The sequence below is a fragment of the Thamnophis sirtalis genome, unplaced genomic scaffold, assembly GCF_051295495.1.
Source record: "Thamnophis sirtalis isolate CommonGarterSnake01/CBP01778 unplaced genomic scaffold, rThaSir2_p1.2 scaffold_2, whole genome shotgun sequence".
NCBI classification, from domain to species: Eukaryota; Metazoa; Chordata; class Lepidosauria; order Squamata; family Natricidae; genus Thamnophis; species Thamnophis sirtalis.
The window spans coordinates 121,256,516-121,281,061 of NW_028261382.1; the positions used below are offsets into that span (position 1 = coordinate 121,256,516).

The window sequence follows — 24,546 nt, forward strand, 5'->3', positions numbered from 1 at the left end:
TAACAAATGTTTCAGTTAGCAACTTAAATTTTGACTCAATTGTGTAAGTCGAGAACTACCTGTATTTTCTACTTGTTTTCCAGAAGTGCTAACTTAGTGAACTTCAATATACTTCAGGTTCTGGATTTTGGCAGCTTCCCATAGCTACCTAGGAACAAATTTTGGAAAGTCTAAATACCTAAATTTCAAAAATCATACATTTTAGATACCCTTTTCAAAGAATTAGCACAAGGCAATGGTGAAACTGTTGGATGAAGATCAGGAGACACAGGATCAAGGCTAACCTCAGCCATGGAAACTTGTTTAGCACATAGTATGGAGAAATGAAGGAATGAATGGCATTCATCTTCATCCTGTAATTATTTGAGCTCCAGAAAAAATAGAATTCCTTTTTTCAGATTCTACTCACTGAATATAAAACTGGTCTGCATACTTTGTCTATGTATATTACTTCTCTAGGAAGGTTCCATTTATTGAAGAATACAAATGAGAATTAACTGTTTATTCAATTGTATTGTGATTTGGTTTCCTTCATTAAGATAAAGTTCCACTGTTGATGTTGGAAAGCCCCATTGTCATCAATTTTTCCCCTTTTTGTATCTTGGCATACTGTATCCATCAGTCTTCGAAGTCAATAAACAGCTACTTTATATCTTTTGGAAATCTGGCACAGGCTGCTTTCAGCCTTTGAAGGTCAAATTTGAATTACAAACCTGTAATTTCCCTGAGGTGGACAGTCTTGAAGGAGAAAAAAGAAATATGTGCGAATTCCACTAACATTAACCAAAAATAGCCACGCAACTGTGGTAATCAGAAACTTTCTCCTGTTCGTAGCTCAGATGAGTTAAAGAGAGTCCTTTTGAAATGCTAAAGCAATTCAATCTTCTTTAACAATCTTTTGCAGGTGACAGAAAAACAGATAAGCCAACAATTTACTTTTGGTTGTTCTTTATATAGTATTTAAAAAGTGATTATTAATAGGAAGCACCTGAAGTCTTCATTCAGGCAGAATGTTGATGAACAAGCAAAATACTTGGGATCTAGAAAAAGTCTCATGAGGAAGGTGGTAGAAAGACCGAAAAAGAAAATATAAACAACATGCAATGTAAGCATGCAGATAATGATCTGAATGGCCAAGGCTAAAACTCTACATTGAGTTACATATTTTTCTTTTCTTTTGCAAATTTCTTTAGGAAACGTTACTCTTCTCTCCTTGTGGTTTCTTGATATTGTTTTGGGAGCCATTAACCACTTTAATGGCTAAATGACACAAAATGAGCAACTTTCTTGAGAACATTTTGAAGACAAAAAGATTAAAGGAAAATAAATCCTATGATGGTATTAGCTTAGGGGTTGTAATTTTTTCCCTTGTTATTGTTTTGTTTTATTTGGAGGTAAGTGCTTTCTTCTCTTGCCATAAAATTTTCTTGCTGCTTCAAATTTTTCTTACTACTATATACGCCAAAGATAGAATTATATTATAGATTTAGCAGTGTCGTTCCAACTATAGTTTCACACTTTTTGGAAAGCCATTAAAACTTTCATTAAAAAGAAAAGATCTTCAGGAACATGGGGCTGTAGTTTATCTAAATTTATGACTTAAAGTCAGGTGAAGTGTATCAGTAAGGTAGATATTGAGGTATCTCCACCAGTTTGAAAATCACCTTATTTTTATTTAATTCATTCTGGCACTTTTTCATCTCTTCAGAAAATACATCAGTGAATTGATTGCAGGCAGAAAAAGAACAGCTATAAAAAACATGGAAGAAAACAATTTCCGTTCAACTATTCCACTTGTTTTCAAAAGCAAAGTATTTCAGAAGGCTTATAAAAATTGCTTCTGTATATGAGTTGCTGCAAAACAACAAGGAAGAAGACATTTTATCCCTGTGCATTACTTATCAGTTTTCCATGAGCATTTGATTGACTACTGTCTAAAGCTAGATGTTGCATTTTTGTCAAGCCGATCTGGTCTTTTCTTATTGTACTTTATTATGGTGCATTATTTTAAAAGAAGTTTAACAGTTTCCTCAGCTTGCAATCACCTCAAATCACTTTGTTCCAGAATATTCTCAAAGCACCAAAAGAAAACCAATAATTCAATATATCCCAACATGATGCCTTCTGGATGTGCTCCGTCTGCAATTTTCTTAATAATTAGAATTTGGGGAGTTCAACTCCTAATACGTCAGGAGAACTCCAGAAGGGGAAAGCTACATTATAGCCCTCCATGAGATCATATATAGTTGGGGTGTATAGGGTGTTCAGTGAGGGGTAGCACCTCTGGTGTAGGGGCATGTTGTGTCCTTTTAGGGCAGCTTGTCTACCTTTGGTCCCCACCTGTCACTCAGCTCTCCCCTATGGCTTCTAGTAGCTACAGTATGTGCAGCAGCCACACCACAGGCAACAGTTTCGATACGCTGGCCAAACCAGATTGAGAGAAGCCATTGGCTCATTGACCTTCGGTGAGATAGGCACTTGTCTATCTCGAGCATGTAAAGACAGATTCTGGTGGATTGAGCAGATGAAACCTGCTCAATCGATCATGAAGACGGTTTCTGCAAGCGATCTGGTACACTAAGAGCATGGCAAGACATGAAAGATGCCCTGGTCAACCATCGCGCCCAGCCTGTCGCCAACTGTCTTGACTCTTGTCCTGCTATTGGAGCAAGATAGAATCTGGGAAGAGAGAGTGAGGCTGATTCTGCACGCCTCTACCTCTCTTTAATCCAATTCATGCACAAGTCTTAACATCCCCTCAATTAGATGTCAAGGTCCTCTTCGAACACAATGAACAAACATCATATATACAGGTCCTGAATGCAAATTACTCCTTTGCCACAAGTGTGTGAGTGTGAGTGTAGATAAAATCCAACATTTTCTCCTATTTCATAATTTTATAATCCAGACTTCCTCAACTGAAGAGACCTTGGTTGTATTAAACTATGATACCACACTGTATACATTTTGTATATCTCGATAGCATCCTCTATTTCCTATCCTTTGGGAGCTTTTATGGCAATCAAAGTTCAATGGGTCCCAACAAGTTAACACCTCAAAAAAGAAAAAGAAAACAAGTCCAAAACTGATTGACCCTGACAGCATTTTGATCCATCTTTAGAGGAGGATGTGAAAGATTAATAGGAAAAACAGCCCTCAAGCTATGCTCATTCCTCTTCAGGTTTGTGGATTTAATTTCATAAATTTAATAGTCACTGGATCTTGGCCAACATTAAATCTTTAACTGTGATCACAAGCAACATTCAGTTTGGTGGGAAGGAGAAAGAGCATCTGTAGTGAATGAGGAGCGGGTCTCCAAAATGTTCCAATTATAGGTTTAATGCACATACTGCTTCACTGAAATATAAATAGCACTTAAGACTTATATACTGCTTTACAGCCCTCTCTAAGCGGTTTACAGAGTCAGCATATCGTCCTAACAATCTGGGTCCTCATTTTGCTGACCTTGGAAGGATGGAAGGCTGAGTCAACCTTCATCTGTTGAGGTTTGAACCGCTGGCAATTGGCAGAATTAGCCTGCAATACTGCATTCTAATCACTGTGCCACCACAGTTCCTAAATAATGCAATAAAATAAGTAACTGAATTAAGCTAGTATATATCAGAATGATGATAACATAACGTTGTCTTCCAGAATTTCAGAGAGTTATGGACAGTAGTTATAGCAGTTATAAAACACTTTCTGAATCAAAACAATTTGGCTGATATGACCAATTCATTTGTCACACCCTAGTGCTAAAATGCAGAAGAAACACAAAACTGCCTTAATTATCACAAATTGATTTGTGATCTCAGGACATGGGACGCTGATTTAACACTAATTGATTTGTGATACAGAAGGGAAATTGAAAAGCTGCTGTTTCTAATGAAAGCCAGAACAAAATTTGAAAGGATTTTTTTTAAAGCTGAACAGCTGGCAATAAAACAGAGGCAAATTTCAAAAATAATACATATATATTTACTAGCTGCATTTTTCATATCATTCAACAACTTTATAGTTATGCGATGTTTATGTTAGACTCTTATCCTGTTAGGTATTTATAGGATGTACAGGTATTCCTCAACTTACGACGACAATGGAGTCCAAAATTTATGTTGCTAAGTGAGCAATTTGGTAAGTGAGCTTTGCTCCATTTTATATCCTTTCTTGCTAGATTTGTTAAGTGAATCGCTGTAGTTGTTAATTTAGTAACACGGTTGTTAAGTGAATCTTGTTTCCCAATGACTTCCCCACAACCTATTGAATTAAAAAAAAGATGTTAGTAAAACCACATCTGGAATACTGCATCCAGTTTTGGTTGCCACGATGTAAAAAAGATGTTGGGACTCTAGAAGGAGTGCAGAGAAGAGCAACAAAGATGATTGGGAACTGGAGGCTAAAATATATGAACAATGGCAGGAATTGGGTATGTCTAGTTTAATGAAAAGAAAGACTAGGGGAGACGTGATAGCAATGTTCCAATATTTGAGGAGCTGCCACAAAGAAGAGGGAATCAATCTAGTCTCCAAAGCACCTGAAGACAAGACAAGACAAGAAGCAATGGATGGAAACTAATCAAGCAGAGGAGCAATCTAGAACTAAGTAGAAATTTCCTGATAGAAAAATTAATCAGTGGAATCTACCTGTACAATATTAATCAGAAGTTCAAATGGTTTAATTGGTTGAATGGTTTAGATTGAATGCTTAGTGACCCATTGAAGTTACAATGGCACTGAAAAAAGTGACTTATTAAACTTTTTCACACTTAAAACTGTTGTGGAATCCTCATGGTCATGTGATCAAAATTCAGATGTCAGGCAACTGACTCATATTTTTATAATGGTTGCAGGGTACTGGAATCATGGGGTCATCTCTGGCAACCTTTGGACAACTAAAGACAACTGGAAATCCAGTTTCACTTAATAACTGTGTTACTAACTGCAGAATCAACTGCAGTTTTTCATTTAACAAACGTGGCAAGAAAGGTCATAAAAATGAGTAAAATTCATTTAACAAATGTTTCACAACATAAAATTTTGGCTCAATTGTGGTTGGAAGTCATAGACTGTAAGTCAAGGCTTTATCATCTGCTACTTTAGTATAGCTTATATAAGTCTGAACAAAATAACTAACAAATTATTTCAGTTTTGATATGTTCAAATAAGCACATGGAAGATAAAGTCATAATCTAATTTTTATTCACAAGTTCAATTTGAGAAATCTTAACATAAACAGAAGATAAAAGAATGGGTCACAGCCCTAGCAAAATATCACAATTACCAAGATATTTTAATTTAAGCTCATTCCTCTTCTCTCTCTGTCTTATATTTTTATGTGGCTATATTAACATTTGCTACTTCTTGGAACAAATCCTCTTTCTCAAGTTAAACAATATTTGCTGCAAGGCAACTAATCAAAGCTCAGTCTATTTTAAAACAGTATTCCTGGGGCAAAAATGAATTTAGATCTTCAGGGACTAAATCCAACATTGCATGTTGAACTTCCATTTTCCAAAGGGGTTTGAGTGACATCTGGGGAGTTCGTTGAGAGAAAAAAGATAGAACCTTCATATATATTTTTGTCAAACATAACTCATATACCAAATTATGAAAATGAGAACCACATCTAGAGCTTATAACAAATCACCTTTTGAATGTTTCTACCAAAGTCCTAGACAAAGAAATTTGGTTGCTGATTTTGATGAATCTTTGCAAAGAAATATAAATTCTCTAAAACTTTCTCAAATGCAAGAATCCCTCTTATATGTTGTTGATATTAGAACCACTGTTGAACCCTCCCTTCCTGGTGAAAGTTGGTCTCTTATGTTTTTCCTCAAAAGTTGAGTGATGTACAGAAAGCCAAGAAGGCTGAAGGAGCGCAATAGCACTAGTATTTAGAGTATTTATAAGCTTTATAGCACTCTCTGAGTGGTTAACAGAGTCTGTGCATTGCTTCCAACAATCTTGGTCCTCATTTTACTGATCTTGGAAGGATAGAAGGGTGGAAGGCTAAGTCAACCTTGAGTCGGTCAGAATTGAACTCCTGGCTGTGGGCAGAGTTAGCTTGCAGTACTGCATTCTAACCACTGTGCCACCATGGCTTCAGAATGATGGAGACAGAATGAACTGTGAAAGATTCAACCTTAACATTCCACCTTTCCCTCATATTTTGTATCTGAATAAGTGCAAGAGCATCATCAAACTCCTTTCAGGAGAGTTCCTCAGAATTCTCCTGTCCTCTGAAAGATATTTCAGACACACATTATCTTCCCTCAAGCTAAATGAGAACTGGCAGGAAAAAAAATGAAATAGAATTTTGCAGCCGAGCACTAATAAAGACTTTTGATTCAGACCTGGTAACACATTGCAAGAAAATAGAAATAATTATTCACAACCACGCTTCAATTTTTATTTTCCTTCTCCCTGACCCTTTCTTTTTCTGAGCTAACAATGTCAACTAACTCATGCCTTCATCCACTCCTCAAAGTTCTTTTATGATCATTCAAGGCATAAGAGGATTTATTTTCAAAAGTGCAGAATTCTAACTCCTCAGCATACAAATGCTATTTTAGAGAATGCTCAAGGCAGCAAATTGATGGGGTTTTTTTCTTGATTTGAGATTGTCATCTCTGCTATTTATCAGGATGTACACTTTATAAACAAAGAACAATGGCTATCTAACAATAAGAGAGAAACTTTATCAGTTGATAGGCAAGAGTTGTTGCATTTTATACAAAGAAGTTTGGAAGTCTTGTTCCTACATATTACAGTGAAAATAATTCTCTTTAATTATTATGGTTAAATTAAGTAGACTGCCCCGAAATGTTCTGTAACCCATTTTGAACTGGGATAACAGGTACACTTAAGACATATTTTATACATTTGTTCAAAGAATGATCTCAGAGCGGGGTGTGTGAAGGTCAACACTTGAATTGCATGTACACTCACTCACTTATACCAATGTTGCTAAAAAGAGCAAGTCTTAATTAGCATATGTGTCTGCAATCAACCCATCTAATTATGTTGCTAAAAAGGTCATCGGAAAGCTCATTGTTCTACAGATGGATATGTAGCAAAAACGAAAGAAGGGAACTAAGCATGTCCTATGTAGAAGGCATGTGGGTGTAATTGTAGGCCCTAGGAAGAAAATATTCTAAAGTAGAGTGAAGAACAGAAAGTCAGACTGTTCCTTTTTGTTAGCATAGCTACGTCTCTTGGAAATGCATACATTGGCATCCAGCATCAAACACCTATTCTTCTTTTCTTCTAACGGAAAAGATGAAGAGGTCAGGGGACACACACACACAGAGTAACCTTGCAGGTAGATCTCTGATCCAAGTCAATGTCACTTTAACTATGGTTGAAAAACAATAAGGGTGATAACAAAGAAGGTCTAACAGTAGCTCTACCTTGTGCTCATTCAGGTTCACTCTCTGTTGCCATCTGGTGATCTCTAAGCAGAGGTGGGTTCCCACCAGTTCGTACCTATTCGGTAGAACTGGTTCGTCAAATCTACCGAACCGGTTAGAAGAGGTTCCACCAGTGGACCCGGAAAGCAGGCCACACCTACAGAAGAGGTTTCAAAAAATTTTGAAACCCACCACTGGTCCTTGGATATGATTATTCTACACTATCATGCTCATATTTATAAAACTCAGTGCCTCTGTGAAAGGTAAGGATGACTACTGTGATTGTGGTGCAATCAGAACATTGCGTGTGTTGAAGTTGTTTTAACGCAAACCAAAGGTGCCTTTTAAAAAACGAGTTTACATCATATTCTTATGCATGCCAGTGCTGTGTGTGAGATAATTTAAGGTGGTTCTGACAAGTGTCGTCGGCATCTTCATATCCGGTCACATGGGCGGCAAGCCATTCCCATCCGGTCACATGGGTGGCAAGCCACTCCCACAAAGGAGGCCACACCCACAGAGTAGGTTCGAACAATTTTTGAAACCCACCACTGTCTCTAAGACAGCCTTCCTTAATCTATTGCTTTCCAGATGTGTTGAGACTAAAGTTTTTACATATACTTGCTTCAAATTCTAGAAGTTGTAATCCTAATAGATCAGAAGAATATTAGAGCAGGAATAAGCCTTCTTAAAAGCTATTTGTGCCATACCACCCTCATATATCTTATTTATCTTCTATTCTGCCTTTTGCGTCATCATATTTGCTTTTAATATTCTGGACTTTATTCTAGATTTTAATAATATCTGCCATCATTATGCAGCGTTTACTATCTGGGGTTATTATAATTGCAGTTCTTCAGTTCTTGAAGTTCTTTGTCCTTTTTGACAAGCACTCTTAATTTACTTACTGCAGAGAAGATATGATGGTTTCCCCTGAGGTCTTGAATTCTACAAGCTGACTTTAGGAAGTCAGCTATCTTTTAATTGAAGTTTTCTGAATAATTGACGAGATTATTTTTTTAAACTACTCTAATTTAAAACACTCTATTGCTTACTTGCAAGGATGATATGGTCATAATGTGTAAAATACTTCAAATGCAACCATAATGCTAAGATGGCTTATTACATTAACTAAAGAAAAAAATTGGATGGAACCTTTTTTCCCTCAGGTGGTTGGAAAAAATATACAAAGGTAACACCTTTGAATTATTATGATAGTTGGCCACCCAGTCATCCTGATGTTTAGATTGGATATTGAGTCCTTCTCAAGGACCTAGGATAGGCAGGTTTTGATATTTAATAATATTAAAGGTAACGTTGCAGGATGTGAGGTGTTCCAAATAAAGCTTCCTTTTGCAACTCATTGATGGTGATTTTGTTAACGTTGCTGGTATTCAAATGGTGCTCTAGTTCCTTGTCTGTTTGAATTCCAAAATCCCAGAGCTCGTTAATTTCTTCATTTTCTTATTAGTTTGTCTATTATCATTTCAGCAAAGATTTAAACTACAACCTCCTCAGTGTGCTAAACTGGGCTTTTAGCCACTATGTCATATTTGCGGCTGTTAACTGGATATTAAAATATTAGAGTCCATGCTTGGAAGGGAACAAAAAACAACAATAATTAAGCAGCTTCTAGAATGGCATGTGTGTATGTATGTATTTACACACACATGCCCACTTGAATATGTGCAATAACACAAACACACACACAAGAAGGTAAGCAATTGTCAATGCAACTTATAGGAAGAGGTGGTAACCAAAAGTTTTTTCTTAAACTATTTTGCAGTCAAATTGGCACATGAGGAAAGCAGAAACAATGTTGATATGGAAAGAGAGAGAGTGATCTTGCTGAAGTGGCCTAGAGAAAAAATGACAAGGCAAGTAAAATCCCATAGTCATCTATACCCTCTCCTCATTTAGCAGGAGGGAAAGAGAGAGGGAGGGAGGGAGGGGGAGAGGGAAAGGGAAAGGAAGAAATAGAGAATTTGTGAAAATCATCGCATTGCTGTTGTCTTAATCATTGGTCAGAGAATGATTATTTTTATTACTGTTGTATTTGTGAATGGCCACTAATCACAATTGCTAAATGAAAAGTGGTTTATTCCATCATTTTAATTCTTGTCTTTGACCCATAAGGAAATGACTCAGCTACAAAAGTAATATGAAGACAGACCAGGCATACAAATTAATTTAAAAGTCAGCAAGACAAATTAAGACAAAAAGCCCAACCTAGAAGAGATATTAAACTCAGGTTTTTCTGCAAAAAATGGAAATGTTTAGTAGAAAAGAAGTATATAGATAAAAGCTGAACATTTTCAAAGGCATGACTTTTGTTTACATAAACCTATATTTGTATTCGTGCAAAGATGTTTTTTTAAAAAAAACCAAAGAAGTGAATTTCAGTAAATATTTTAATTTTAGCTCAAATGTTTAAGTTTACCTTTAGCTTAAAAAAAAGTATACTGCTATTGATTTGATTATTTCCTACACTATCCAGAAAATCTTTCTTATGCTACTAATATCTGTTTTGCTATAAAATGTTACTTAGAAAAAAAAACACTTGGACATAAATTTTATTTGAACAGAATTATTAGCATTCTATTTTAAAATAATAGAAATAAGTCCTGCTGGTCAAGCCATGCACTTCTTATGCCAACATCCTGTGCCAATCAATGACCAAACATCTGGAGTGGAAAAGGATAGTAGCCTTCCACTCAGAGATGGGTTCTGGTTCGCACCGGTAGTAGTATTTTGGCCTTGGTTGCCCAAACTGGCAGCAACTCAGGCTGGCCACGCCCCCGAACAGGTTCTGGTCAGCAATGCTGTTGCTGCCATCTTTTTCAGTAATTTTTTATTGATAGTCAACTGCGCACATGTACACGTGCAAAGTGAATGCACCAATGCTGGCAGCAACCCATCCCTGCATCCACTGTTGCTTACTATCATCCAGTATCAAAATATATTACTGTCTGTGATTCAGGAGGTAGCAAATAGCAAGCAATGTTAGTAGCCAGTGATCACTGACAGCCTGATCACTATGACCTTTTCCAGTTCTTTTTTTAAACTTATCAAATTCATAATAACAGAGTTGAAAAGGACCTTGGAAGGAGGAGACCCTATCCTATTTCAGACAAAAGCCTGTCCAGTCTCTGAAGACAAGCTGTTCCCTTGGTTAATTGTTGTTACTGTTAGGAAATTTCTCCTTAGTTCTAGGTTGCTTCTCTCGTTGACTACTTTCCATCCATTACTTCTTGTTTTGCATTCTGGTGTTTTGGAAATTATGTTGCCCCCCCCCCTCTTCTTTGTGGCAGCCCTTCAAATATTGTAAGGCTGCTATCATGTCCCTCCTAGTCCATCTTTTCAGTAGACTACAGATACCCAATTCCTGCAACCATTCTTCATTTGTTTTAGCCGCCAGCCCTCTAATAATCTTTGTTCCTCTTGTCTGAATTCTTCCTGCTATTATCATAGCTTCTGGCAACAAATTCCATAGTTTAATTATATGCTAAATGAAAAAAAATCCTCTTGGATCTCTGAATTTATCTTCAGTGGATGACTCTGTCCTGGCACTGAGAGAAGGGAAGAAAAACATCTCTCTCCATATTATTTGTTCCCTAGAGGATCCCCTTATCCTACTTATTTCAAAGACACTGATCCCCAAGTGCTGCACTTTTTCCTTGATCATTTTCTGATCATTTATGTTCTGGCTGCCTTTTTGACACCTTTTCTAGCTGTTCAATATTCAGCTCTATTTTAAAATTCCCTTATAATAATGCCACATATGCAAATTGCCCTCTTTAAAAAAAGCTACATATTGGGCTGTTGTTTTTGCAACCACTTACCACCATGACCAATATCTATTCTACTCAATCACTGTCTACCACGATCCTATATGTACACACACACATATGCACATGCACACAGGTATACACACAAGAAGTGTGCACGCACACACGGACACATACACACACACACACACACACACACACACACATTGTACAGTTTGAATGTGTCAGCATGTATTACTTTACACAAATGTTACCATTCTTACTCAATGTGGAGAGGGTATCTGGAACCCAAGTGTTTGTCTCCAACGTCTATCCTCTTCTATTGGAATTTATTAAAAGAATCAGTCACAACTCCATCTATACGGATTCCTAGTTTTCAGGTTGCATCAATCCAATACTGATTTATTTCATTTATTCCTACTTTCTTCTTCCTGTTTTTTTAACCTCTTTTTTAATCTATGAAAACTTAGGTAATCTATCTCATGGCAGTAACTTTGGTGAGTGAAATTTCCATAGGCTTTTGGGAAATTAAAGCATATAATTTCAGTTGAATCATGTTCAACAAAAATGCCATCTTTGTTGACATGTTCAAAAAGTCCAAAAAGCTGACAAAACAAGACTACTTTTGCAAAAAAAAATCACCATGGTTCCTTTTTTTTTAAAGCTCTGGGTCATTATTTTATGTGCTGCTTTATTTCTTCTTGATACTTACACATTTTTTTCCCTTCAGAACAGAAGTTCAGCCGAATAGCCCAGAGTTTCCATTTTCATTCCGTAATCCCTTTTTTAAAAATTGGGGTCATATTGGCTCTGTTTCAGTCCCCAGGAACAGATGCTGATGTTAAAGAAAAACTGGATCTTTTTGTGAAAAGATCAGCATTTTTTAAAGTTATTTAAGAACACTTGGAGAAATATCAACTGAACTTGGTGATTTATTTATTTTTAGTCTGTCAATGTGGATCAGATCTCCCATTCAGCTTTATCCATGGCATATTTCAGATTTCCATAGCAAGGAAAATGGTCTAAAATCAATAATTAGAAAGAGCAATTTGAATTGAAAAAAATTCTAAAGAGTTGTGATTTTACTAAGTATGTATGTGTCTGTGTGTGTCTCCTTCTCTCTCTCTCTCTCTCTCTCTCTCTCTCTCTCTCTCTCTCTCTCTCTCTCTCTCTCTCTCTCTCTCTCTCTCTATATATATATATATATATATATATATATATATATATATATACATACACACATACATACATACACACACACATACATACACATACACATACATATAGATAGATAGATAGATAGATAGATACATACATACATACATACATACATACATACATACATATATATATATACTTTTTATATATCCTATGTACTCAATGTTCAAATCAGTTATTTACTGGCTATGATACATCCCCATCATTATTAATATTACTCAGTATTGTAACTTGTTTATAAGTAGAAGAATGATAGGGAACTATGTTAACTGTTTCAAAGACCTTGAATCTATATGTAAATTTATATAGCATGTACAGGTGTTATTTTATATATGGCTTTCAAAATCTACATGACAATAAATTATCTTGATGTCACTATTTTTATAGAGACATTCCTTAGTCTTTTGGGTTTAGTTTAATATACTAAGTACAGTTGCTCATAAACATGAGAAAAATCCATCTTTCTTACAAACTTGCACTAATTAAGCATTTAAAAATCTTATCAAATAGTTGCAAATAAACCAAATCATAATTATGTAATGAAATACAGCTTGGAAAATGTGAAGCAATATTGCTTATCATCAAAAACTACCCTTATAACATAAGATTAAAAAGTAAATCATTCAGTAAGATAGCTTTGAAAGATTAATATATATCCTTGAAGATAGAAAATGAAATGTTATCATCTGTGATCCTAAGGAACACTCAATTTCTTTATTAAAAAAACTTTAAAAATATGATTGGAAAAAATACAGTTTATCTTACCAATTATTTTCACCTTATTTAAAGAGATACTGCTGATTCTGTTAAAAACCAACTCTTTCATTGCTACACAACTGCAGTTTTAAGTGCAAAGGAAATTGAAATTAGCCCTATTACTATAACCATTTACTTAGAAAACTTTATAACAAGTTACAAGATACCAGAATAAGAGAGTTGTAATAGACCTTGGGGGTCTTCTAGTCAACTCCCTCCTCAAGCAAGAGACCCTATCTCATTTCAGAAAAATGGCTGTCTGGTTTCTTCATTAAAAAAAAAAAACTCCAGTCATGGTGGGATGAGCAGAAATATTTGTACAAAAACTTCCACAAATAATTTAATTGTGTGGGATTTGAACTGTACCTGGAAGCATTCTGGAAGCCAGTATAACTCAGAGCAATATCATTATATGGGCGAGCTTTGATGTGCCCAAAACAGTGTTGATACATTCTCGACCAGCTGCAGTTTCTGAATATTGTTCAAATAAGTCCAACTTACAGCTCACTGTAGCAGTGCAAGCAAGAGATGTCTAAGATACAAACAAACATGATCAGGGTCTGCCGATCTAGGAACAGACACAACTGCCAAACAAGATGCTATCTACTCCTTCAGCAGATGTGAATCTAAGAAATGTCCCAAAATATGCACCAATGTTGTCCTGATAATTGAAATCCCATTTAGACCTAAAAACAGAACTCTTCCAGATCCAAAGGGTTCTAAAACCCATAGACATTTAGTTTTGGCTAGAATTCTGCTGCAGTCCGTTACTTTCCATCAGAATACAGCCTCCAGGCATAGGGAAAGAATCTTAACAGCCTCACTTAGTGGGTCCAGGGCAGAAGAGCATAACTTCATATTACGAAGTACTAATGATACTTCACCCGGTCTTGATGGATGATTCATCTAGTGGTTTCATGTAGATATTAAATAGAAGCTGAGAGAGAAAGAGACTTGTGCCCTGAGGCACAAAACTTCATCTCTCCCCACCAACACCAACTGGAACTAGTTTTAAAGGAAGGAGAAGAGCCAATATAGAACCATGTGTTCCTCCCCAGCTGCCATTTCCAGTCCTCTAAGCTAGTCCAGAAGGCTTCTGTGATCAGTGGTTTTGAAAAGCAGCTGAGAAATTAAGCAGCCTCAGGGCAAGGAACTACTCCATGCTTTACCACTCTGACAAGTGTAACCAATGTTGTCTCAGCGCTGCAGCCAAGTCTGAAAGATTACAAACAATCCTTTCCCTCCAGGGCTCTCTGGAATTACAAGTTAGGAAGGAAAAATTGGAGACAGAGCAAATTTGTACAATTCTGTTGAAGCCAGAAATGGCTTTCTAGAAGCACTAGACTTCTAGAAGCACAAGAGCCGAGGTGGCGCAGTGGTTAGAGTGCAGTACTGCAGCCACTTCAGCTGACTGCTAAGCTGCAGTTCGGCGGTTCAAATCTCACCAGCTCAAAGGTTGACTCAGCCTTCCATCCTTCCGAGGTCGGTGAAATGAGGACCCAGACTGTGGGGGCGATATGCTGACTCTGTAAACCGCTTAGAGAGGGCTGAAAGCTCTATGAAGCGGTATATAAGTCTAACTGCTATAACTGCTATAGACCATTTTTAAAACCTCCTTAACAGCTAGTGGAACTATTCTTTCCCCTTGGAAAAGCATTAACCACCTATGTGTCATTATTTGGGAGTCCTTAACCAGTCTGGTTTTTCCAGTTGCAATGTATGGCTGTGAAAGTTGGGCTATAAGAAAGGCTGAGCACCAAAGAACTGAGGCCTTTGAACAATGGTGCTGGAGAAGACTCCTGCAAGTCCCTTGGACTGCAAAGCGATCAAACCAGTCAGTCCTACAGGAAATCAACCCTGACTGCTCTTTATAAGGACAGATCTTGAAGATGAAACTCACATACTTTGGACACCTAATGAGAAGGAAGGACTCACTGGAGAAGAGCCTAATGCTGGGAAAGATTGAGGGCAAAAGAAGAAGGAGACGACAGAGAATGAGGTGGCTGGATGGAGTCACCAAAGCAGTCGCTGTGAGTTTATATGGACTCCAGAGGATGGTAGAGGACAGGAAGGCTTGGAGGAACGTTGTCCAGGGGGTCATGATGGGTTGGACATGGCTTCGCAACTAACAACAACAAACCAGTCTGGTAGGAAACAATTCAAACACACAGGTAGCCAAACTTAAAGAGTTCTGAATTCAGTCCACTTCATCAGGTCTAATAAACTTAATCTCTTCCCAGATAACCAAGCCAGACTCAGTCATCTCTATAGCCCTACAATAGTTACAGTCAAACCAAGCAAATCTGATTTTTGTCTTATTATTGTCTTAAAAACAATCTTTATAGTAAATTTTATTTAAGTCTCTCCTTGCCCAAAAGGTACCCGTTCACCTTAGAGATGCCAGATGGCTGTCTGCAGATGTGCTAAGAGCAGAAAAATAATTGGCTTTTGCCCCTTTTATCACAAGAAGTAAAACTTAAGAAAATCTCATGTTCATTCAGATTCGGTTTTACTTTTTCTCCATTATTTTTCCAGATTATCCAAGTCTGAAATAAAGTCCTAGTGTCTATTAATATTTGATGCGTAATTTTCATAACATCACATAAAAATACTTCTAACCGGTGCACTGAATTATAAAGATGAAAGATAAATAAACTTTGCAGACTTTGTTCAGAGCTGCAATTCTAGGATATATATTTCAACATACTTTCTCCCTTCCCCCCTTATTGCTCTTGCAAACTACTCCTTGCTTATGCACACTGGATGAATAAACAGATCTCTGCATCTCTGCTGGATGGCAGAAATTTGGCCAGACTAAAATAATAATTCATACCTCAAGGCATATTTGCTTGGAGTCAACATGAGAAAATGAAATAAATGCATCACAATGTATTCCGTTCTTAGATACAAAAAGAATTGCAGATCACTGATTTGTATCATTGATGATTTTTCATGCCCAGAGAAAGTGTAAGAGAAGAAAAGACAGGCAACTGAAAATAATTTAATATACTTTCTTAAACAGTACGACCAATTGTTGACTGTCAGTTAATTAACCAGCCTAATACATTAAGCTGCCTCTTGTATAATGAAAAGTGAGTTAAATGGTAAACAGTTACTGCTGAAAGTTTAAATGCACATTCTTGGGTGTCCTTTATTTAATTTTTGCAAGGCTGTGCCTGACAATTAAATGTGGTCATGTCATACAAGTAATTAACTTTCTCCCATTAAGTTAAGGAAGTCAAGATACCCACCACAAGAGCACAATCGAATCCTTGCTTTTTTTGTATACGCATTGATTCATACATACAAAAGGTTTCAGACTTGATTGCACTGCTGAGATTATTATCTTGACTTTTTTTTTATTTTCTTCTCCCTGGCAGGCCCTGTGAGTAGTTTTAATGTTTTCTTTTCATATAATGGTTTAAAATAAGGTCTCACCAATTTATGGAGAGCCAGTTTGGTCTAGTGGTTAAGGCACCAGGCTAGAAAGTGGGAGGCTGTGAGTTCAAGTCCTGCCTTAGCCATGAAAGCTATTTGGGTGATCGTGGGGCCAGTTCCCCTCTCCCTGTCAGCTCAACCCACCTCTCACAGGGTTGTTGTTGTGAGACAAATAGGAGGACAAAAGTATGTTGCTTATGTTTGCCTCTTGAGCTATTTCTAAGAATAATAAAGGCAGCATCTAAATAAATAAATACAAATAAAATTGTCAAAGTTCAGTAATATGGAAACACAATTTGATTTGGTGACCCCATCATGGGTTCTTGTGGTTTTTTTTAACTGTACCAATTAGATTGTCCCGGCGACAAAAGAGCCACAAGAATATTGGAGTCTTGATAGGCAGGATTTCATATTTCCCTATCAGAGTTGGTGAAACATTTAATTTGAGCAAAACACGATAGAAAAGTGAAATGTGAAACTTACAAATCTATTACTGAGTGCTTTTTATCTTATATGAGAGGAGTTCAACATTGGCAACTTTAAGACCTACAGACTTCAAATTTCCAGAATTCCCCAACCAGTCCACATATCTTAAAGTTGCCAAGATGGACACTCCTGTCCTATATTCTATACTATAGATAGATAGATAGATAGATAGATAGATGGATGGATGGATGGATGGATGGATGGATGGATGGATGGATGGATGGATGGATGGAGAGAGAGACAGAGAGGCAGAGAGACAGAAACAGATATAAATATGCACTCTATATATCTGCTCTCCCATCTGTTTCAAGGTTGCATCTTAGAACACTTAGAAAGATGGAGTAGTCCTTACTTAAAGATAAAGGTAAAGGTTCCCCTTGCACATATGCGCTAGTCATTCCCGACTCTAGGGGGGAGTGGTCATCTCTGTTTCAAAGCCAAAGAGCCAGCACTGTCCAACGACATCTCCGTGGTCATGTGGCCGGCATGACTAAATGCCAAAGGTACACAGAACACTGTTACTTTCCCACCAAAGATGGTTCCTATTTTTCTACTTGCATTTTTACATGCTTTCAAACTGCTAGGTTGGAAGAAGCTGGGACAAGTAACGGGAGTTCACTCCATTATGCGGTGCTAGGGATTTGAACAGCTGAACTACCAACCTTTCTGATTGACAAGCTCAGTGTCTTAGCCACTGAGCCATTTTAGTCCTTACTTACGACCATTCATTTAGTAACCATTCAAAGTTACAAAGGCACTGAAAAAAGTGACTTTTTACACTTTAAAACCACTGCAGCATTCCCATGGTCATGTGATCAAAATTCAGGTGCTTGGCAATTGACGAAGGCAGAATAGATTTGTTGTTATATAACTAATGCTCTTTGGAGATTAAATACCATAATCTCTATCCAACTACATGTAAGAAAACAGGAATATTTAATCCGTCAAATACATTTATTAAATAAAGCAATGAATACGGAAAAACATCAGGTGAAAACCCATCGCCCACCACTTACCAGCCCCTGGAATTTGTAGAAATCACTGCTTACTTCTTTTTTAAAATCAACATTTATTGTGAAAATGATTGAAATGAAAACTATATGCAAGAAAATATTAAATTAAAAAAACGCTTGAGTAGATAAATTGTTTCTAAAAATTAGGTGGATCAGTAACTAATATATTAATTTAACAAAACCTTCCCCAGTCAATCATAACTGGAAGGCAATATCCTGGAATGCTGAATTAGAGGATCAGTGCACTCTTATCCTTACGCCTTCATGCAAAGATAGACGTTCAAATATATGATAATTTTACTAATTTTCTTCTCTGATAGAGTAGGATATAGACATGTTCTACTACCATCTGCTGAACTACCATGATGGAAAACGTGTTTTTGGTATTGTATATTTATTGAATGTGTTATATTGTATACAAAGAGAAGTTATTGAGTCCTACTTAATCAATTACTTGTGTGTGCTTTCTGAATATGATTGTTGCTGCAAACTCTGACACGTCCTTGCAGCAAATAGCAAACAGCCAGGTCAGCTTCAGCACATTATTACAGCCTGATTCAGCATCAATTGGCCTCCCAGAATATCCCCAATCAGTTGTTATCCTTTCCAGGCTGCAGGGATTGCCACAGATTATCACCTCCTCTGTACCGCACGTTTTTGGCTACATTCAGTGTATAAGACGCACCCAAATTTTCACCCTCTTTTAGAGAAGAAAAAGTGGGTCTTATACTCAGAAAAATATTATTTTGGAAGAATTCTATGATCACAACCAATATTTTCTATGACTTGCAACCACATTGTACCTATCTCTGGTTTTGATGTTATTCTGAAGCATTAATCTCCTGATCATTCTGAGAAAAGCATACATTACAGACATATTTTCTGCCACCCAAAACATAACATTAATAGATTATCTCTCAGAGACACATTTTTCATTGAAACACTACAATCATTTTGTCTAGACAGAACTTTGAAGCCGTACAGATTGTCTATACTTATCGATGAACTAAAATGGATGCTGTGGAATCCTAATAGAAATGTAAAGGCATTTGCGGCAGTAATTTAAAACTATTAAAAATTAAAGATTTTGCACAGCCTCTTAGTAAGAGAAGGGGAATATTTTATTTTTTAGGAGAAATAAGCAGTCTAAAGAAGATGCAGACTGTAGTTCCAGAGAAGTGGGCATCTGTCAGAGAACATTCTGGTAATCAGAAGGTGCCTATAGCCTGTTATATATGGCTGGGCTTTGATATTATTAGATTCTGAAATGTGAACAACAATCAGCTTTCCTTCTTTTTTTGCCTGACCTTAATGAAGAAAAAAGTCTGACTGCAGAAGCAGCAGTTCCCCCTGGCATCATATTTTGCCAGAAAGCATCAGGTTCTCCTTCCTGAAATGGAGGCAGACAGGTGGTGTTAGGAGTTCAGGGATTGCTGAAGCTTTATAAAGCACGTATGGGTGGGGGGGGGAGAATACATCATATTAGGAAACACCATCTGGCCCTCAAAAATAAAGGTTTCCTTTCTTGCAATTCCTTTCCAAATCCTCTTAATTCAAGACTACGTTTGGATTTACAAATTGCATTAAGTCAGAATGCGGCTCGTGGGTTTATTTTGGCATGTTGTAGTCAATATGGTTTATATACCATGTTTTATGAATTATTATGCAGCCTGAAACTGGACAATAATGATTTTGTAAGCAATCAGTGATCAAGCATAATCCAAGATTACCCTGAAGAATTTGGAGGACATTAGAAAATGAGGGATCTTGGAGTCCTAATGGACAACCATTTAAATATGAGCCAGCAGTGTGCAGCAGCTGACAAAAAAAATTCTAGGCTGAATAAACAGAGGGATAAAATCAAGATCACATGAATTGTTAATACCACTTTATAATGCCTTGTTAAGGCCACACTTGGAATATTGCATCCAGTTTGGTTGCCACAATGTAAAAAAGATGTGGTGACTCTAGAAAGAGTGCAGAGAAGAGCAACAAAAATGATTAGGGGACAGGAGGCTAAAACATATGAAAAATGGTTGCAGGAACTGGGTATGTCTAGTTTAATAAAAAGAAGGACTAGGTGAGACAAGATAGCAGTGTTCCAATATCTCAGGGGTTGCCACAAAGAAGAGGGAATCAAATTATTCTCCAAAGCACCTGATGATAGGACAAGAAGCAATGGATGGAAACTAATCTAGGTGCTCAAGAAACAACTTACAACAACTAAATACTAGTAAGACAAAGGAGATTTTCAGAAGCACAGAGGGGAACCTGCCCCACTGTATATCGAGGGGGGCTGTGTGAAGAGGGTTTCCTCTTTTAAATTCTTGGGAGTGCTTATTAGTCAATATCTCACTTGGAAAAACAACAAATCTCTGGTGACTGGAAAGGCGCAACAGAGACTTCATTTCCTTAGAGTCCTGCGAAAAAATCAGGTGGAATAATGGCTGATGACCTCTTTCTATTGGTCCACCACTTCATTACAGTATGGTACGCTGGTTTAACAGCTGCGGACAGGAAGGCATGAACAGAAAGTGATCAATTCGGCACAAGATAGCAATAGCAATAGCAATAGCAGTAGACTTATATACCTCTTCATAGGCCTTTCAGGCCTCTCTAAGCGGTTTACAGAGAGTCAGCATATTGCCCCCAACAATCTGGGTCCTCATTTTACCCACCTCGGAAGGATGGAAGGCTGAGTCAACCCTGAGCCGGTGAGATTTGAACCGCTGACCTGCTGATCTAGCAGTAGCCTGCAGTGCTGCATTTAACCACTGCGCCACCTTGGCTCTTAAACCATTGGTTTCCCTCTAACACCTCTGAATGACATCACCAGATCTCGCTGCTTTAACAGAGTAAGGAAGATACTCAGAGATGATTCACACCCTGGTCAATGTCTCTTTGCACTTCAACCATCAGGCAGAAGACATCAAAGTATAGCCAGCCGAACAAATAGGTTTAAAGATAGTTTCTATCCTTGGGCTGTAAGACTTTTAAATACAACCACAATCACTCCATGCACATGCTAGTTTTTTTTTCTTCTTCTTTCTTTTTTTTGTTTCTGCTATAATTTTGCACCAGTGAGGTTAAAAACCAAATTTGTTGTATTTAAGTACAATGACAATAAAGATTATACTTATAGAGAAGCAGCTTAGAACTAAGGAGAAATTTCCTGACAGTTAGAATAATTAATCAGTGGAACAACCTGCGTCCAAAGGTTGTGAATTTACATCAACTTGATTTAAATCATAATTTTTAAAGAGCAATTGTCATCTCTGTCCCACAGTGGCTCCTACTGAGCCTGTTGACTCACCAATATTCTTAATATTGCAGAATATACAGCCTCATGCTAAATAACTAAACTCCATTTCATTCTGAATAAACTAAATTATTAATGTAAATTATTATTGGAAAAGTATCTTTAGATAGATTTTTACTCCAAAAGCATTTTATTCAAATAAATTTAATAAAAAATAAAAATAAATCTGATTTAAATTTAAAAAAACCTGTTGTTATTGTTTTTTAAAAATAAAAAAATCATTGGTTTTCATCCACCCTGTGGGTCAGTCAATTCCTTCACAATCAAATGGATCAATGATCCCCCCAAAGCAGATTCCACACTTTTGGGGAAAACCCCAGGAAGAAACAAAATCATTCCAGTTATGATCACTAAAATAAATAAATCTTTTTTCTAAAAAGTACTGAAAATGTAATGAGCAAGTTGGATCCTTTTTCATACGTTGTGGCAATTCTGTAACACTCAAAAATACTGGAAAATGATTCACAGTTGTTTAGATTTGTTGTGCTCCTACTCTTATTTCTTTATTTGTACCTAATTCTGTTTTTTTATGCTACTTTTTTCTTGTATTTTGAAAAATAATTAAAAAATTGTCAAGGGCACTGTGTGATCCCAGTTTAATTGTTTGTGTTCTATTAAGGTCTAAAACGTTTCAAGTTATAAGATGGTGGACCCAAGGCTCACTTTCGTTATATCTTTGACTCACTGCCACTATCAAAATGCTACCAGAACAGGCCAATTGTTTTAATAGCAATTTGGTAACATGATATATAGAAATGTGTCCTGACCCCCTCCTCCATCCAGTAACAAATGCCGAGACAAGCTTAATTGAAATGTACTTTAATTGCAAGACACCAAACCTCGGTGGCTGAAAACCAAGCAGAACAAACAGATAAAGACCTTGGCAGCAACTCAGACAAACTCAGGCAGCAATAAACACAGATAAGGCTTGGCAGCAATCCAGTCTGCCAAGCTCACAGTAATGTCCTCCAACATTCAATCCAGCGTTGACTTCTGCAAAGAGGGCCATGTGCACAAGTAGCTTTTATAGTCTGGAGAGGAGCCTAATGACCACCAGCTGAGTACAATCACCTCCTGTAATTGCATAATTGTTCCTGACGCCTAGTAGCTCTTCGATGGCGTGCATCCAGGAACAACTCACTACTGGCCTCCGGCTCACTCTCCCTTGTCTCCTCCCCACTGGTCCAAGGCTCAGGTGCCTCCTGGTGGCCAACCAGTCTCTCTGTGCCCTGCTCGGAGTCGGAACCCTGTCCAGGGTCCTCCACATCCTCCAGAGCTGACTCAGAGGGCCCATCGCTGTCGGAGTCTGGTGGCAGCTCCAACTGTACCTGCTGGGCCACAACAGAAATGAAAGCAGTGGTGCAATTCAGCTGGTTCTATCTGGTTCGGGTGAACCAGTAGCAGTGGCAGTGGGATGCTCTGCCCACCTACCTAGACATCATCTCATCTGATCTGTGCATGCATGGAAGGTCCTGTACATGTGTGGACATGGTGCATGAGAGCGAAGCGAGCTCACACGTGCTCACATTTGCGAAATGGTTGCAAAGGTAAGTTGATTTCACCCTGGAATGTAAGAAAATTGTAGGTAATAGCAAGTGAAGAATACCTGGAAGTTCAAAGTGTGGGGATTTGTTCTGTGTATGGACTGAAAGAATCAGAAACAAGAATGTTCTGGGCCTGTGCAATCCAGCCCACTTCTCCATTTCCAGCAGTTCTCAATTTGCCCGCCAGGTTCATACCACTCATAGTCAAACTACCAAATATTGTTCACAACATACCTTAAAGTAACTTTTACCCCATTAATTAGATTGGGGAAAATAGATTTGCTTCTGTTTTATTCCCCCAATGGAGGAGAAAATATTGAAATGAATTTGAATTTGAATTTACTTTATTTGTATGCCGCCCTTTTCCCTGAGAGGGACTCAGGGCGGCTCACAATTCAAGGGAGGGGATACAAAAAGTTACAAAACATAAAGACCATACACAGCTAAAAAACACAACACTCATACCATTCGAAGTGGGGCTGCAAGTCTTTAGCCCCAGGCCTGCCGGAACAGCCAGGTTTTAAGGGCTATGCGGAAGGCCTGGAGGGTGGTGAGGGTTCGAATCTCCATGGGGAGTTCGTTCCACAGGGTCGGAGCAGCCACAGAGAAGGCCCTCCTCCGGGTAGTCGCCAGTCGACACTGGGCGGCTGATGGAATTCGGAGGAGGCCTAGTCTGTGGGATCTTATTGGTCTAGTGGAGGTAATTGGCAGTAGGCGGTCTCTCAAGTACCCAGATCCAATACCATGAAGGGCTTTGTAGGTGACAACTAGCACCTTGAAGCGATTCCAGAGATCAACAGGCAGCCAGTGCAGCTCGCGGAGGATAGATGTTACGTGGGTGAATCGAGGCGCACCCACGATCGCTCGCGCGGCTGCATTCTGGACAAGCTAAAGTCGCCGAATACTCTTCAAGGGCAGCCCCATGTAGAGCACGTTGCAATATTATGCCCAATATTAGATTCTTATACTAACAAGCTGGGTTAGAAAGTTTTATGAACCTTCTGTTTTTTACTCTACAGTAATTTGCTTCCTGGACTTTAGTTTCTCTAGTTTCCCACACTTCAAATTAATTCCAGTGGAAGACAACTTGAGGGGATTCCTCTTGGGCATCTTTTGTGGAGAGACACAAAGAGGTGCTGCAGAAAAATAAATAAATAACAGTACCATCTGCCAACTCAGAGCAACAAAATGAATTGAAGAATGCTATCAAAGGTAAAGATGGAAGCATTTCAAATGAAGTTAAGATTGCAAACCTTCTTTCATAGGAGAAGAAAAATTTCAGCAGACAGAAATAACGAGTTCAGTATAAGTAAGCTCTAAAGCAACTAATTGCTCAGTTGCCAGCTATTACATTCATTCACTTATAATATAAGAATATTTTAAAAATATGGTTATTTTAAAGATGTTTAACTTTCTTCTGAAACAAAGGGAATTTATTATCGGCAGCCCCTGGCCCTTGTAATGCTGAACCTAGGATAAAACTCTGCTTTGTTAAGCAACGTTCTTTCTGGTTTGAGAGATAACTTTGATTGCTTATGGGAGAATGGAAAATACTAGAATGCAGCAATTTCTTCTC

At 37.7% G+C, this 24,546-nt stretch overlaps 1 protein-coding gene and 1 long non-coding RNA gene across 4 annotated transcripts in view; one reads left to right on the forward strand and one right to left on the reverse strand.

The window, feature by feature from the left end:
* LOC148049146 (uncharacterized) overlaps positions 1-16,268 on the forward strand; it is a 72,821-nt gene extending 56,553 nt beyond the window's left edge. The window contains exons 2-4 of the long non-coding RNA XR_015695603.1: positions 7,424-7,671; positions 9,195-9,285; positions 14,881-16,268. This is a non-coding gene — a long non-coding RNA (uncharacterized LOC148049146). The remainder of the gene's footprint in view (positions 1-7,423; positions 7,672-9,194; positions 9,286-14,880) is intronic.
* Positions 1-24,546, reverse strand: part of OXR1 (oxidation resistance 1) — a 216,950-nt gene that overhangs the window by 111,046 nt on the left and 81,358 nt on the right. The window lies entirely within an intron of this gene.